The sequence below is a fragment of the Melanostigma gelatinosum genome (genome assembly GCF_949748355.1).
Source record: "Melanostigma gelatinosum genome assembly, chromosome: 3".
Classification (NCBI taxonomy): Eukaryota; Metazoa; Chordata; class Actinopteri; order Perciformes; family Zoarcidae; genus Melanostigma; species Melanostigma gelatinosum.
In genome coordinates this window covers 1,503,563-1,519,689 of record NC_136636.1, presented here as the reverse complement: position 1 = coordinate 1,519,689, position 16,127 = coordinate 1,503,563, and positions in this window count along the sequence as shown.

Below are 16,127 nucleotides of genomic sequence, written 5' to 3'. Positions count from 1 at the left end.
AAGCATCTATTTAAAGGCAGTCTGTGGCGTACCGCTGCCATTACTGTGACAGGACTCGGTGGCAAACGAAGGTTCAAAATAATGTTCTCCATCAGCCAATGCAAAGCCTCCGTACGGTCTGACCACACAGCTGCCTCCATGTCAGCCCGAAAACCAGCAGGAAGCGACTGAGATGTGATGGTGAATGTGGTTCAGAGAGTAGAGCTTCAGGCTGTGTGTCTGTGTGAGCAGGACCATGTTGTTTGTGTCCAAAACATGGCAACTTTAGTGTACGGCTTCAAGTAGCCAGCTCTCTCTCTCTGTTATTTCCTGTGGGTCTGATCTCCGTCTCTCCGTCTCTGTCTCTCCGTCTCTGTCTCTCCGTCTCTGTCTCTCCGTCTCTCCGTCTCTCCGTCTCTCCGTCTCTCGATCGCCATCTCAGCGTCGCTCTGAACAGGAAGCAAAGATCAAGAATCCTTCGTGAGGCGACACAGTGCTTTTCTTTCTTAGCTTGATCATCCAGTTTTTGTTTTGGGGCTTATTTTGATGCTTCATCTCTCTGCTGCCGCGCCTCCTCCTCCTCCTCCTCCTCCTCCTCATTCCACCATCTGAGTTACTGAAATATTTAACGAGGCTCGTGCTATTTTTGGGAACGCCCGCATGCCATTTCCCCCCCTCTGTGGCTTAGAATGGCTCTTGAGGACTTGATGCGGATGTTATGGAATCCCACATCCTCGAGTCCACAAGGTGGAAAACAAAGAAGTCCTCATGATGCTTTCTGCCGGACTCAGCAGAAACACAGTGGGGACGACCTGTCCTCAGTCAGAGCGAGGACAGGAGGCGGTAGATCAGAGGTTAGACCGGCGGTCTGGAGCTCAGGTGGTCAGTGGTCAGTGTTGATGATCAGAGCAGCATTAAGTGGAGCTCACGGGAGAAGCTGAGGTTCATGACGAGCTCTCTGGCTCATCAATTATTGTCACATTTCTGTTGATCCGGGTGGATATGTGGAGTAGAAGTTGAAGGAACCGTCTCTAAAGTGCATAAAAACACAAACAGTGTGTCGTGGATAACAGTGAACATCGACACACGAGTGACTTCAAAAAGAGTTCAATCCCCAAACGTTCAAAACAAATAGAGCAAAACCTGCAGGAAGGATCACGTGAGAAAGAACAGCAATAGCAATTTCAAATATATATTCATCCTTACCCTAACCCATTACCAAAAAAGTATTTAAAGGGACGGTACGACGCTTTTATTTTCCATGTTGGACAAAAGAGTCGCCGCCTTTCTGTTTGCTCAGACAGGGCGAAACAATTCCTGGACAAATATGCAAATATGATCTAAATCCAGGGCCGGTTGTGAGCCGGGAGAAACGTATCGAGCCGGATTACAACTGCTGAGTCACGCGCTGACTGAGCCGGGTGACTCAGCAGTTTTGCTCATGTCATATCCTGCACACTACGTCATACAAATACAACAAATAACACACATGAGTGGCTACTCAGCTGGAAAGTTGTCAGCGTAAACGTTGTAAAGAGCTTAATAAATCCACAGCCTCAGCGTTAGTGAATGAGACGTAAAGATGAAGATGAAGCAGCGACGTAAACAGGATTACTGTCTCCAGATGCGTTGAGTCATATCCGTCACAGCTCCATGAGTGATGCTTCCATATTTAAAATATGTTCAAGTTCATACTTGTATTGTGTTTTTTTACTCGGACATTATTAAAAGCTTTAATGTTCAAAATACACATTGTTTTCCTCATGCTGTCTGTCTGCACGTACTCTGTCTGAAACCCCAGACTGTAGATAAGAAGTGGACGTAGTGGACGGACACTTTAAAACCTCAAGTTTGGCAATTTCGTATTCGCCATCTTGGAATACGGCCGTCGCCATCTTGGATTTCTTTGCAACCGATTAACGGTGTTACCACATCTGGACTAAGGAGTGACGTAGAGACCCCGTACACGTCTCTGGTAGAGACCTGTCAATCACTGTGTAGCCCCGCCCTAAAGCATCCCCTGCTTTATGGTCTGTTTGACTCTAAATGGAGCATAATGTACTAAATGAACATCATGCTGTATTGAAGAAGACTTGAAACTAGAGATTGAGACATAAACTCATGTTTACAATGTTTACTGAGGTAATAAATCAAGAGAGAAGTAGAGTCATTTTCTCATAGACTTCTGTACAACCTGAGGAGTCGCCCCCTGGTGGACACTAGAGAGAATGCAGGTGTTAAGACGCTTCCTCATTGGCTTCACTCGGCAGAACTGGAGGTTGCCGCTTGACTGAAACGCTCCTTTTTAGCGCGTGTCTCTTTAAGCCCCTCCCTCCAGAAAGAGCTCAGTCTGCTCTGATTGGCTTGCGGAAAATATGGTGCACCTTTGCAAGCGTGGTCCTCAAACCACGTGTGGAGATACTCAAGATGGGGGGGGGGGGGGCAGCATATTCTAAAGAACACATAGGACGTGGAGCCAAATCTGTGTTGTTGAATCAGAGGTGTTCTGATCGAGAGCCCACAGACAGTGACTGGGTCGTCTTATTTCAGTTTGGGGACTCCAGTTAAATGGACGTGCATAATCACTGCAACAGTGAGTTTTTCATGATATGTCGCCTTTGAAAGAATTTAAATGTACTTCATGCTCGTGTCTTGGAGTTGAGTTGCAGCTTTCTTCCATTATTTATACGCCACTGCACCACTTAAAGCCGTCTTCTGCAGACCAGGTATTCTAGTACGCGAGAGGATTTTGGGAAAAAAAGTGATGAAATTCTTTCTCATGTTACGATATGTTTACTTGTTGGATACGGTCATTCAAAATGTATGAAAAAAAAACCCTAATCCAGGCAATAATGTGTTCTCCTGTTGTAAATCAGCAGCGTATGAACATAATTCCTAGTAGACAGAGTTCACTATTCATTTTTAAGCCTCCAAAGAAGGCGACAAAACCGTCGAGGGGACGCTGGGCCCATTGGCAGGGGAAGGGGAAGAAAGGGCCGGGCCAAGGACCCCAAGTTCAGTCTGTGAAGGGCCGGGCGAGACGCTGGGGTTATTGGAAAGGGTTTGGGGGGTAGTCCGGCCAGAGTCCAGGGTTCCCCGTGTCCCAAGCTCTTGTCCTGGTGGGATGGCTGTGCCCTGGTAGGGGGCCAGCCTGTCTCTGTGCAGGGCGACTTTCCTTCCTCGTGGTGGCAGCTGGACCCTGTACACTACCTCACCAAGTCTCTCCAGGACTCGGCAGGGTCCCGCCCACTCACTATCCCACTTCTGACACCAAATGTAGCGACCCTTGCTCAGGAAAGCTACGAGACGTTCGTTTCTTGTAGTCCTTTATTTGCAGACAGTATACAGGCTACTGTGGGCCGTAGCCTACGCCAACAAACAGGCAACACTGTTAACGTTCTTGAACATCTTTAAGCATCAGCTCCCGGTCATAGCCGAACTCTCCGCTCCAGCACTAAACCCACAACATCCGTCAAGGCATGAGGCCTTCAGTGACCTCCGTAAATGCAAGAACCAATCGTATATAACATTTTAGAACACTTTCTGTAACACCTAACATAACAGGTTGACATTATATGTCCTCAGTCCGTTACAATACGGAAAAACTAAACGGAACCTTTCAGACGGAGGGTCCACACAGGTATATTGAGACAGGACGTTTGAGCAGAACCATTGTGTTTTTTTAACATGAAAGCATGTTAACATGTTCTAGTAGGAACCCTAATAAAAGTATGGACCTGAAAACGAGCATGTCTCCTTTAAAGCCTCTCCTCTGTATCGAGCAGCGAGCGTTCTTCATCGAGTGCCTCTCGACTGTTGCGGTTGACTTCAGTGATTCAGAGGACAATCTCAGTCCGTCCGCTGAGACAAGTCTGTTTCGTTGTCTTTCTCTACCCTGTGTTCTATCCACTTGGTTCTCTGTTGTTTCTGTTTGTCTGAGAGGACGTGTGAGGAGGAGATAGGAGAAATAATGGTGTACAGAAACGTGCATCGAGGCAGCAGATAGCAGGACACGTCCGGCTGTCACTCACACTGACGCTCATGAGCTCAGTGAGGTGCTGGTCCTCTTTCCCTCTTTTCTCTCTTTAACTCTCCTGTTCTGTTTGTTTCTCACCTCCGTCTCTCATTTGCATTTCCTTCTCATTCTCTTCATCACAGTTATTCCTCACCAGTGCGGACTTGATCCCGGCTGGTGTGGCCCCGTCAGGGAGGGGGGGGGGGGGGGGGGGGTCTGTTGGTTTCCATTAATGCCGACTTATAATAACACGGATTATGAAAGGCTCATGAATGGGAATGGAAAAACAGATATAGCCCGAAGTGGCTCAGCGTGTTTGTTTGATCTGCAGGTTGCACCAGATTTAGATCCGTGTCACGAATACATGAGACCAACGTGTGCGTGTGTGCGTGTGTGTGTGTGTGTGTGTGTGTGTGTGTGTGTGTGTGTGTGTGTGTGTGTGTGTGTGTGTGTGTGTGTGTGTGTGTGTGTGTGTGTGTGTGTGTGTGTGTGTGTGTGTGTGTGTGTGTGTGTGTGTTTTGAATACGTCCAGCAGCTCGCCATGTTTGTTAGCGTGCGTCAGCTTGTGCATTCGGATGTTTGAAAATGAAAACGACGAGGAGCTCACGGAGGAGGAGGTTTCTGGTTTCTGCTATATTTGCTCTGTTAAGACGACGCGACCTGTTTCCTCAGGTTGAAGCCGATCTGTGTCGCCTGAAAAGAAACTTGATTTCAACTTGATCTGCTTTGTTTGATGTAAATCTATTGTGCTGCGTCACCGTGTGTGTCCTGCTCAGACGGGAACCACCGATTAGTGAAGTTAAAGTCGATCCTGAAGCGTCTTAAAGCTGCATTCTCTCTGCTGTCCACCAGGGGGCGACTCCTGTGGTTGTATAGACGTCTATGAGAAGAAGACTCTACTTCTCTCTTGATTTCTCAGTAAACATTGTAAACATGAGTTTATGGTCTGAGCTGCATCCTCTCGTGTCACTTCTGGAAGACACCAGGATGACAGCAGCTTCACAACGTCTTCTACAGTCTGAGGTTCTGCTGCTGCAGAGAAGGAAAGAAATCAAAGAAGGTGCAGCATCTCTACCAACGCTTCTGTTCCCTGAAGGCTGTTTGCGTTCAGTGGCTGAGAGTCAGCACATTTCATCTCTACCGGTTTACCATTTAGGCTTCTTTCTCTCACTTTCATCTCTTCTGTTCCTGATGTTTGCAACGGAGGAGCACAGCGGTGAGGATTTTGTAGGAATCCGACATAATGTGCATGTCATCAAGTCAATACTGTTCGGAGTAATTTGCCCCTTGGTTGGTTTAATTCTCAACCCACCAAATTGCACAACTCTGTAAAAGTAATGGAGACAAATCAAGGTTTAAACGGCTAATACATGCAGACAGTGAGATCTAAAAGCACTGAATACTTCAAAGAAAAGGCATTCTGACAATAAAAACCCAGATATATATTTGGCATCGTCTCTCCTCAGCTGTCAGGACACGTCATCGAACTGCTGCTCAGTTTGTGTTCCAGCACAAAGCTGTCAAGAGACGAAGCACTCAGAGCAGACGTTTCATTGTAACAGCAAACATCGGCTCTGGAAAAAACAGAAATAAAAGCAACAACAGAGAAATGGCTGATTTCTCCTCCGAAGCAACACGGACAAACGAAACACCGAACTGCGTGAAGCTGATAGTTGTCGGTGCACGTTTTCGGCATTTTCTTTTTAATCGTAGAAATAGAATAAATAACATGCTGTGTCCTTTCATGATTACGCATCAATACAAGAAGCGCTATCACGTCCTGTTTGAGGACACGAGGCTTCGTCCTGCTCCCTAAACGTGTCGCTATGTCACACTGACACACGCAGGGTTTTCTAAAACCTGTATGAGATGACGGGGATTACTTCTGTTTTGCAGATGTTTTTCTGCTTAATCAGCATTCTGACTGGGTCGCTTTGTTTAATGTCAAACCAAAACTCCCTCAATTAACACTTGGTGAATAGCACTGAATACAAAGCCCGTCTGGGTCTTTAGTTCTGCAGGTATATGGTCATAAACCAAAGTATTTCACACACTGAACTGAAACTTTTTTTGCATTTGAAGTGTGTGTGTGTGTGTGTGTGTGTGTGTGTCTGGGGTGTGTGTGTGTGTGTCTGAGATCTATAACCAGAACTGGGAGCACCTTCCCGTTAAAAGGTATTGATCCGTCCATTCGTGTCTCTCCTCCCTCCATCCCGTCTCAGTCTCTCTCTGCTATCGTCTCCGTCTTTAAGTCTGTGTCTCTCACCCCCCCCCCCCCCCACCTTTTCTCCCTCTGGGGTGGTCTCGGGTTCCCTGAATCATGGCTGTATGGAGACAGAAGGATGGAGGGAGGGAGATGAGGATCATATAACCCACCAGAGGGGATGGGGGTGATCGAGGGGAGGACATGGAGAAGGGGGAGTCGGGGGAGTCGGGTCGTGTAACGGAGAAGGATGAAGGAGGGCGGGAGACGGGATTGATGGAAAGAGTTCAACTGTGAGGAGAGGGAGAACGGAGAGGAGAGCTGATGATGGGAGCTGACAGGAGGGTTGTTGGTGCTGATGAGAGTAATTTAACACTTCAGCTCGATTGGTGACCCGGCTGTCCTTCAGCCGGACATGTGAGGTAAAGACTTGATATAAATGATGATAAAATCAGCTGCGCCGTAAACATCTTAACACTACGCACCACCTGCAGCCGCCGCTACTGTACGCCAGACGGCCAAATGCTTTCTCATTAAAGAAATAGAAATGATGGGAAATACACTAAATATCACAGATCATAGAGCCGCAACCTTTTCTGTGTCCGGTACCACTTTGCAATGTCTCTGTTCTTTTATAACATGTGCAATCACAGCCTGTGTTCCTGGCTTGTCCACCAATCAGAGGTTGTGTTCCAGACTTGTCCCCCAATCACAGACTGTGTTCCTGGCTTGTCCACCAATCAGAGGTTGTGTTCCTGGCTTGTCCCCCAATCACAGGCTGTGTTCCTGACTTGTCCACCAATCAGAGGCTGTGTTCCTGGCTTGTCCACCAATCAGAGGTTGTGTTCCAGACTTGTCCACCAATCAGAGGTTGTGTTCCTGACTTGTCCACCAATCACAGGCTGTGTTCCTGACTTGTCCACCAATCAGAGGCTGTGTTCCAGACTTGTCCACCAATCAGAGGTTGTGTTCCTGACTTGTCCACCAATCAGAGGCTGTGTTCCTGACTTGTCCACCAATCAGAGGCTGTGTTCCTGGCTTGTCCACCAATCAGAGGCTGTGTTCCAGACTTGTCCACCAATCACAGGCTGTGTTCCTGACTTGTCCACCAATCAGAGGCTGTGTTCCAGACTTGTCCACCAATCAGAGGTTGTGTTCCTGACTTGTCCACCAATCAGAGGCTGTGTTCCTGACTTGTCCACCAATCAGAGGCTGTGTTCCTGGCTTGTCCACCAATCAGAGGCTGTGTTCCAGACTTGTCCACCAATCACAGGCTGTGTTCCTGGCTTGTCCACCAATCAGAGGTTGTGTTCCTGACTTGTCCACCAATCAGAGGCTGTGTTCCTGACTTGTCCACCAATCAGAGGCTGTGTTCCTGGCTTGTCCACCAATCAGAGGCTGTGTTCCTGACTTGTCCACCAATCAGAGGCTGTGTTCCTGGCTTGTCCACCAATCAGAGGCTGTGTTCCAGACTTGTCCACCAATCACAGGCTGTGTTCCTGGCTTGTCCACCAATCAGAGGCTGTGTTCCAGACTTGTCCACCAATCAGAGGCTGTGTTCCAGACTTGTCCACCAATCACAGGCTGTGTTCCTGGCTTGTCCACCAATCAGAGGTTGTGTTCCTGACTTGTCCACCAATCAGAGGCTGTGTTCCTGACTTGTCCACCAATCAGAGGCTGTGTTCCTGGCTTGTCCACCAATCAGAGGCTGTGTTCCTGACTTGTCCACCAATCAGAGGCTGTGTTCCTGGCTTGTCCACCAATCAGAGGCTGTGTTCCAGACTTGTCCACCAATCACAGGCTGTGTTCCTGGCTTGTCCACCAATCAGAGGCTGTGTTCCAGACTTGTCCACCAATCAGAGGCTGTGTTCCAGACTTGTCCACCAATCAGAGGTTGTGTTCCTGACTTGTCCACCAATCAGAGGCTGTGTTCCTGACTTGTCCACCAATCAGAGGCTGTGTTCCTGACTTGTCCCCCAATCAGAGGCTGTGTTCCTGACGTGTCCACCAATCAGAGGTTGTGTTCCTGACGTGTCCCCCAATCAGAGGCTGTGTTAAAAACAATGAAATGATTGTTGTGATATTTAACATATTGATGAGTCAATGTTTAAATCTGGTTTCTATTGGTTCTATTCAACGAATGAGCTGAACTACCCAGTTTGTGTCAACTAACAAATCTGTACAAGTAACTGATATTCCATCAGGATGCTCTAAAAACCGTCACATTAGTTTCAGGAATACTTTTTGATGCCGTTCCGATGTCTCCATTAGCTTTACCCGTCAGTCCGCTGTGATCGGTTTATCGATATGCGTGTAAGCGCACAGGAGGACGAAGCACAACAGAGGAGATAAGATGGAAAATTGGATGAGGGGTGAGGAGGATGCAGTGGAGGGAAAGAAAATAAGGAAAGGTCACACATGGGCCGAGAAGTAAAGAGAGGGAAAGGAACACTAAAAGAGATAGAATTACCCAACTGATATCGATCGATACAGGAATAAAAATCTCCTGGAATGACAATGGTGTCGCTTTACCTTCTTGTATTCACCATGACCTCATTGAGTGAGAGTGATAAAAGATGGAGAGGCTGAGGTGCAACAGAGGGAGAGAAATGAGAGAGTGAGACGAGGTTCTCAGAACTATCGATCTGAGCAAAGACAATCTGCTGCTTTCCTTCTGGGTCAAACATGGCGCTGGAACAACATCATGACCTTTTGAAGAGAAACAAAAGAGAAAACCACCAAAACAAAGATCCGTTATTCGCCGGGCTGATGATCAGGGAGACGCCTCTCAGAGTAATAAACTGCTGCCGGAGTGTCGGACCATCGGGGAGGTTTGGGTTTGACTCCTCGGGATTCGTCTCAAACGGCATCACAGAAACAGAAACGGAGGATTTTTGGAGGATCAGATTTACTTCATGAGTTCTGTAAATCCCACTTTTATATATCTTTGAGCCTCTCGACCAAATTAATCTCCTACAAATAAAAACTGTGTTAGCAAACATGTTTAGAGTGAAAAATACCTCCATGTTTGAGTTAAACAGGAAACCAAAATGTCCTCAGTGTCTGCAGCTAAAGGGCCTCACAACCCCCCCCCCAACACACACACACACACACACACACACACACAAATACCCATCCATTTCATCATTGATCTTCTCAGCACTTTTTATAGGGCTGACTGTGTGTTTCACTGTGTGTGTGTGTGTGTGTGTGTACACTTGAATCAAATTGTATTTAAGCACCTCCTGTATTTTAGCTTTGCATCTGTAATGTTCTGCCCCCCCCCCCCCCCCCCCCCCCTGATCAACATCACTAACTAACCACCTCAGCAGTCAGACAGAGAAGAACCACGACAGTCCGGTCTCAGTGTGAGTGAAGAAGCAGAATCAACTAAGTTTCATGTATTCGTCCTGTAGCCTCATCGATCACTCGCCTCCTTCTCTTCCCTGCTGCTTCCTGTGGCCTCCTTCTCGTCCCCTACCGTTAGCGTTAGCGTTAGCTTGTGCTGCTGGAGGCTGAAACTGTTTGGTGTTTCATGCTAGCAGAGCTGAAGCTGGATGGTTTCAATCCGCTCCAACAGAAGCACAGACACTGCAGAACACTTGTTTGAGGCCGAAGAGAGAAAGTGATGAGATCGAGTGTTGACAAGAGGAGCTCCGTCTGTCGGTGTCGGGTTTCAGAAGCTGAGCTCTGCTGTGGATCGATGAATCCACGGAGCTGTCCATGGTGCTGAAGTAGCCGGTGGGTTTGTATTATCCAAAAACCAACAAATTGCCGACTGACTACTGAAATGCAATAACCAAAAAAAGAAGAAGCTGCACTGCCGTCGCTGTCGGTGCCCTTTGACCCAGACTGACATCATGTGTTGCTGTTGTTTTTAACTCTTCTGCAGCTTTCCTTCTGATGCAATGAACACTTCAGGACCTGAGGTCGTTGGTGGTGTTTTAAATGTGATCTACCGACTCCTGATGGAGGGTTTAGTATTCGGAGTCGCTCTTAAAGGACTGGTGATGGTGTGCATTTGAGTTTTAGTACAAAACTAAATAAAAAAAGAGTTCCCTTTGAAGTGTGAGCTTCTGTACAAGATCCTTTCCTTTGATTATGTTTGATTAAAATCAGGAAGCTTCTGATGAAAGAATAAAGAAACTCGTCCTTTGCAGACAGCTCGATGCAGCTTTTGGTGCTTTTCCTTTGCAGACACTTTTCGCTGTGTCGACAGATCCTGAGGTTTGAGCGTCACATTCTGTTACAACAGGAAGTTGAATCGGGTGATAATAACTGAATCACGTCACAGTCAGACTCCTGACAGTGACCGGAGGCGTCATGCTTTCCATGCGTCCGTTCCATCCATCTCACGCACTTTGAAGAGAGAGAGAAAAGAGCAGACTTTGGTATTTGTAGTTCTTGTTCTCTGCTCTTTAACAACGTGCTTCATCGTCTCACGTCTTTCTCTGTGAAAGGTATTTAACACCAGTACAGTGGACCTGTACAGGCTTCATCAGCTGCCCTTCAGCAAACCACGCGCGTGCATATTAATCGTATAAAACGCAGACGAGAACTCATTTAGTACGGCGGGCGTGTAACTGACGGCTTATTATTTCTCTCATTATGCCGCAGCAGCGTTGCTCATTTGTTTGCTCGGAGCCGAATATGTTTCCTGAGTCGGCTCTTGTTGCTCTTGTTGCTCTTGTTGTTGTTGTTGTTGCTCTTGTTGTTGTTGTTGTTGTTGTCAGCGGCACTTTTATTTATGCTGATGACTGAGATTGTTTCTGCTTCATTAACCTTCTAAGTGCCATGTAAATATAGTTATTATTATTATTATTATTATCATTCTTCTTTTTATTATGAAGGCTATTGCAGGAAAACCTTAAAGGAATTTCTTCATATTTGGCACAAACGTCCACTTTGACTCAACGTCCGAACTCGTTCGTATTTAGTGGTTAACAGTCACTGTGACCTCACGAATCACATGTTTGGCCATAACTCAAGAATTAAAATTCCAATTATTTCAATTTCACACGAACGTCTCAGAGGATGAAATGAAGAAGTGGTGACCTTTCACACAGACTGGATGTAAACTGCAACTCGACTGATTGGTGGAGGAAAACAACCACGTTTGCTTTTTATAAACATTTCGGTGTTTTCGGGTGAACATGAGTCCAGACGTCGTCTCTCTTCTCTCTTTACAGCAAAGTCAACATGAAGCTTCTTTCACTCTCCATCCTCCTCTGATGGAGCCTGCTCGTTGACACAGAGTTGTAGAGTGCATTACTGGCAGGTGTGTGTGTGGGGGGGGGGGGGGCAGGATCCTGACTGTGTGTGTGTGTGTAATGTTGGTCAGAGAAACAGACAGAAGGCTGCAATCCCCCAAGACCTGATTATAGCTCTGAGGGAAGAAACACACACACACACACACACACACACACACACACACACACACACACACACACACACACTTAAAGTCAGACATCTGGAAAAGGGCATAGGGCACACACACACACACACACACACACACACACATCTACACGGGTCTGTGCATGCCGAGGCACTCACACTCTCACACAGATGCACAACTCAACTACACTAACACAATCAAATGTCTGTAAAAAGGGCACCAGAGAGCTCAGCAAGAGTTCATCCACAGACCAGGGTGAACACACACACACACACACACACACACACACACACAGCAGCCGTAGAGGGAAGTCCTCGGATTCCAGTGGACTCTGTGAGTTCACTGCTGTCGTCTTCTGGTCCCGCCGTGTCTCTCTGTCCTGCTGCAGTTGTCCCCGAGTGAAGCAGCCGAGCGTCCTCTCGAACATCGGACACACGCGCCACGCCTTCGGCCGCGTACAGCTGGCACACACACACACACACACACATTCAGACACACACAAGTCGGACAGATGTCGCTTCCACTCGGGTAATTACTCCCCAGAGACAGAAGGAAATGAAGAAATGTGCGACCGTCTGTCTGTTGGGTGCAAGTTTGACCAAAGAGAACATTTTGGATATTCTTGTGTTTGTTTTGGCTTCATTGCAGAACTGGAAGAACTCTGTCTGTGTACTACCATCGTGTTGCTATGACAGCAGTTCAGCATCGTATTCTAGAGCCAAGTAATCAGATGAGACAACAAATTAAAACCACAAATCGGTACGCTCGTGAAGCGAGAAATATGATATTTATTTCGATGTTTTTGGTGTTTCTGCCCTACAGAACTGATCCAGCGATGTCGCCGCGTCCACAGACCTGAGCGATCGGCCTGGTGAGTGAAGTGTTCCGATACTTCAGGATGTTGTCGTTAATGATGCGTGTTCGTGGCAACACGAGGTCGAGAGGTCAAGTCATGTTAACTCTCAGCCGGTTAACCAGCCGGCTCTGCCCGTCACTCACCTGTGGTGAAGAAGCAAACAGACAGTGGAAACACAATAGTTCAACATTGCCTAAATTATGGAAACTAATATGATTCCATAATCTGTGGAGACAAAAGCAGGAGAAGCTGAACAGGCAACTAAAAACCGTCTTGAGGCACTTCTTAAAAAGCTGTGCGTTGACGTACTTTGTTATTATTTACGTGCTCTTTACTCTGCATTCATATTTTGCGGATGGTTTGGGGGTAACACCACTCTCATCTTTGTGGATTTATACTTCTATGTGCAGATCATCGCTCTGCATTTCATTCCACACACACACACACACACACACACACACACACGAGTTCCACCCCGTCGTCTAGAACGAGTTTGGCCTCAACTTTCCTGCATCAGGCGAGTTTCTCAGAAAAAAAGATGAACTTTAAATTGAGTGAACTCCACTTCAACACGCCGGCAGCGCAGCTGTGGCCGACTTTCTCCACCAGCGTCTCGTCTGACTTCAGTGTCGTGGACACGTTGAGCCCTGAGGAACTCTGAGCACGAAGGAAACACGAGAGTCTGTCTGCGTTCTGTTCACACTGTTCTCTGCCTCACTCCCTCTGACTCGTAATGGGGCAGTTTGGGCACAGGCGGTGGATCGAACCCTGCGATCGCTGCTTGACTTCTGTCTCAGTGAACCTTTGCTCTTGAGAGTGAGGACACGTTGTGGACAACAGGGGCTCTGAGGACTTGGTGTTCGGGTTGACGCTCCTCTCTGTGTGTTGTAATCTTGCTTTCTTTACGTAGCCGGGCCGGCGCGCTCGACGTCGCACGATGTTTTGTGTCGAGGTACGATGTCGAGTAAAATGACACACGACAACGCTTCGATCGATGTCTGACTAAAAGTTGCTCCTCATTTTTCGTGCACTTTCTAACAAAAGTCCAGCAACTCGTGTCAATTTCGGCTCGTTACATTCACACGGTCCTTTCAAGATGAACTTAGTATAACTCAGTTATGTTGAGGCAACAAAACTGCTCAGGAAGAGTTTAGGAAAAGATCGTCTGTTAAAAATAGTTTGAAAACACAACGGAAGTGCTGCTACTGAAGTACGCAAGTTAATATAATATACTGAACATACAAAGAAATGCATTGTTGTTGGTATCGCTACGAATGCTGCATGAGACCAGTTGTGCTTTTTATGCGCCGTCCCATGAGATCCTGTCGGGAGGTAAAAGATGTCCTCTGCCTTCAAGATGAGAAGACTTCATGCACTCAGTCTAGAGCAGGAGTCTCAAACTCATCTTCTCTCTGGGCCACATCAGCATCACATCAGCATCACATCAGCACCACATCAGCATCACATCAGCATCACATCAGCACCACATCAGCACCACATCAGCATCACATCAGCATCACATCAGCATCACATCAGCACCACATCAGCATCACGGTCCCTCAAAGGGCCGGTTGTAAATGTTAGACTGTGTAAATGTGCACATCAAGTATTTCATGTGTTTTTAAAGCCACGTTTGAAGTAGTCTTCAATGTACTCGCAATACATTTCCATGTTAAATGTACAGTAACCAGCCAAAGAGCTGCTTCTGTGTTTAAGTATCTCATCATTATGTCTTTCTATCATAGTTATGACTTTCTATCTCATAACTTAGACTTTCTATCTCATAATTTCGACTATGGGGATATTTTTATTATCAATTTTAACTTAAAAAAATAATAATAATAATAATATATATATATTTTTTTGTGTTGGCGGATTCGCGGGCCACATAAAATGAGGTGGCGGGCCGAATTCGGCCCGTAGGCCGGGAGTTTGAGACCCCTGGTGTAAACACTGGTGTGTTTCAAACATCTGACTCCCAACGCTCGTCATAGAAATGGAGGTGAACGTGTCACTGACTATCACACTGACAGTGTGATAGAAATGACTGCGCACGTGATTCACAGAACAGAGTATTTAGTGTTAGAGTTAGTCTTTAAAGGTCATGGTTGTTATAGTACATACATATGTGTGTGTGTGTGTGTGTGTGTGTGTGTGTGTGTGTGTGTGTGTGTACCTGGTGCTTGTTTCTGCTGCTTTAATTGGGTGTCTGAACTCAGCCAATCATTAGTCTGGGACCACACACACACACACACACTCACTCACTCACTCACTCACTCACTCACTCACTCACTCACTCACTCACTCACTTTCTTTTGGCTCATTTTTAATGATATTTGTAAATTGTCTGAGACTTGTATGAGGTGTTTAACTGCGTTTCAGTTTTTTGTGGTCTGTTTGTTTTCTGCTGAGCCAAACTGTCCTCCTCCTCTCACTTCCCTCTCCTTGTTTCTCTCTCTCTGTATTTTAGCTGCTTGTTGAACCGTCGCTCCTCCGTCTCTCCGCCCCGCTGCATCTTTCACCTCTCTTCTTTTAAATCTCTCTCCCATCTTTACCTCCCTCTCTGTCTCTCTTCTTTTTAAATCTCTCTCCCATCTTTACCTCCCTCTCCCTCTCTGTCTCTCTTCTTTTAAATCTCTCTCCCATCTTTACCTCCCTCTCTGTCTCTCTTCTTTTAAATCTCTCTCCCATCTTTACCTCCCTCTCCCTCTCTGTCTCTCTTCTTTTAAATCTCTCTCCCATCTTTACCTCCCTCTCCCTCTCTGTCTCTCTTCTTTTAAATCTCTCTCCCATCTTTACCTCCCTCTCCCTCTCTGTCTCTCTTCTTTTAAATCTCTCTCCCATCTTTACCTCCCTGTCCCTCTCTGTCTCTCTTCTTTTAAATCTCTCTCCCATCTTTACCTCCCTCTCCGTCTCTCTGTTTTTAAATCAACTTTCTTGTTGTTCATCTCTCTCTCTCTCTGCTGAGCTGCCTGTTAGTGAGTAAAATGCAGAAAGCCGTGCATGTCTTGGTATAAAGAAAGCGGGAGCAGCAATCACATAGAAAGTGGGTCATCTGCTCACAGACCTGTTGTCTTTTCATCCGGCTTTATTTTTAAACACTTCTTTTTGCCAACGATTGTCAATCTCTCACAGATGAAGATATTAAAGTTGTTACTGTAAAGAAACAGCAACATTCCTCTGCTTCAACGTCTCTTCACTTAAAGCTAACGGGGACGTTGAGGACGTCCGGGACGGATTATCTCTTCAAAGCGCAGCGCGCCACTTCTAGCTGAGCACTTGATAAGCCGTGCATCCTGAATCAGACTTGCTTTTTTTAAGCTGCTGTATTAAACATATTAAACATATTCCCGACATCGTTGTTCATCTGGTGTCTTTGCTGCTCGCGGTTTAATTGTGAGGCTTCAGCTGAGATGTCAGCGAGGACGGCGTGGGGTCACCGGTTCAAGTGAGGGGACGACGCCACAATATGAGCTCATTTCCTGCTGACAACGCCGGCGTGTGATCTCTGTGCCCTGCACACAGTGTGTGTGTGTGTGTGTGTGTGTGTGTGTGTGTGTGTGTGTGTGTGTGTGCGTGTGTGTGTCTGTCTTCTCTCAGACGTGTTACTGTCTCTTTGTATCCGTCACTTCATCAATCAAGGAATACACCGAGATTTAATCCATTTCTATTGCATCTA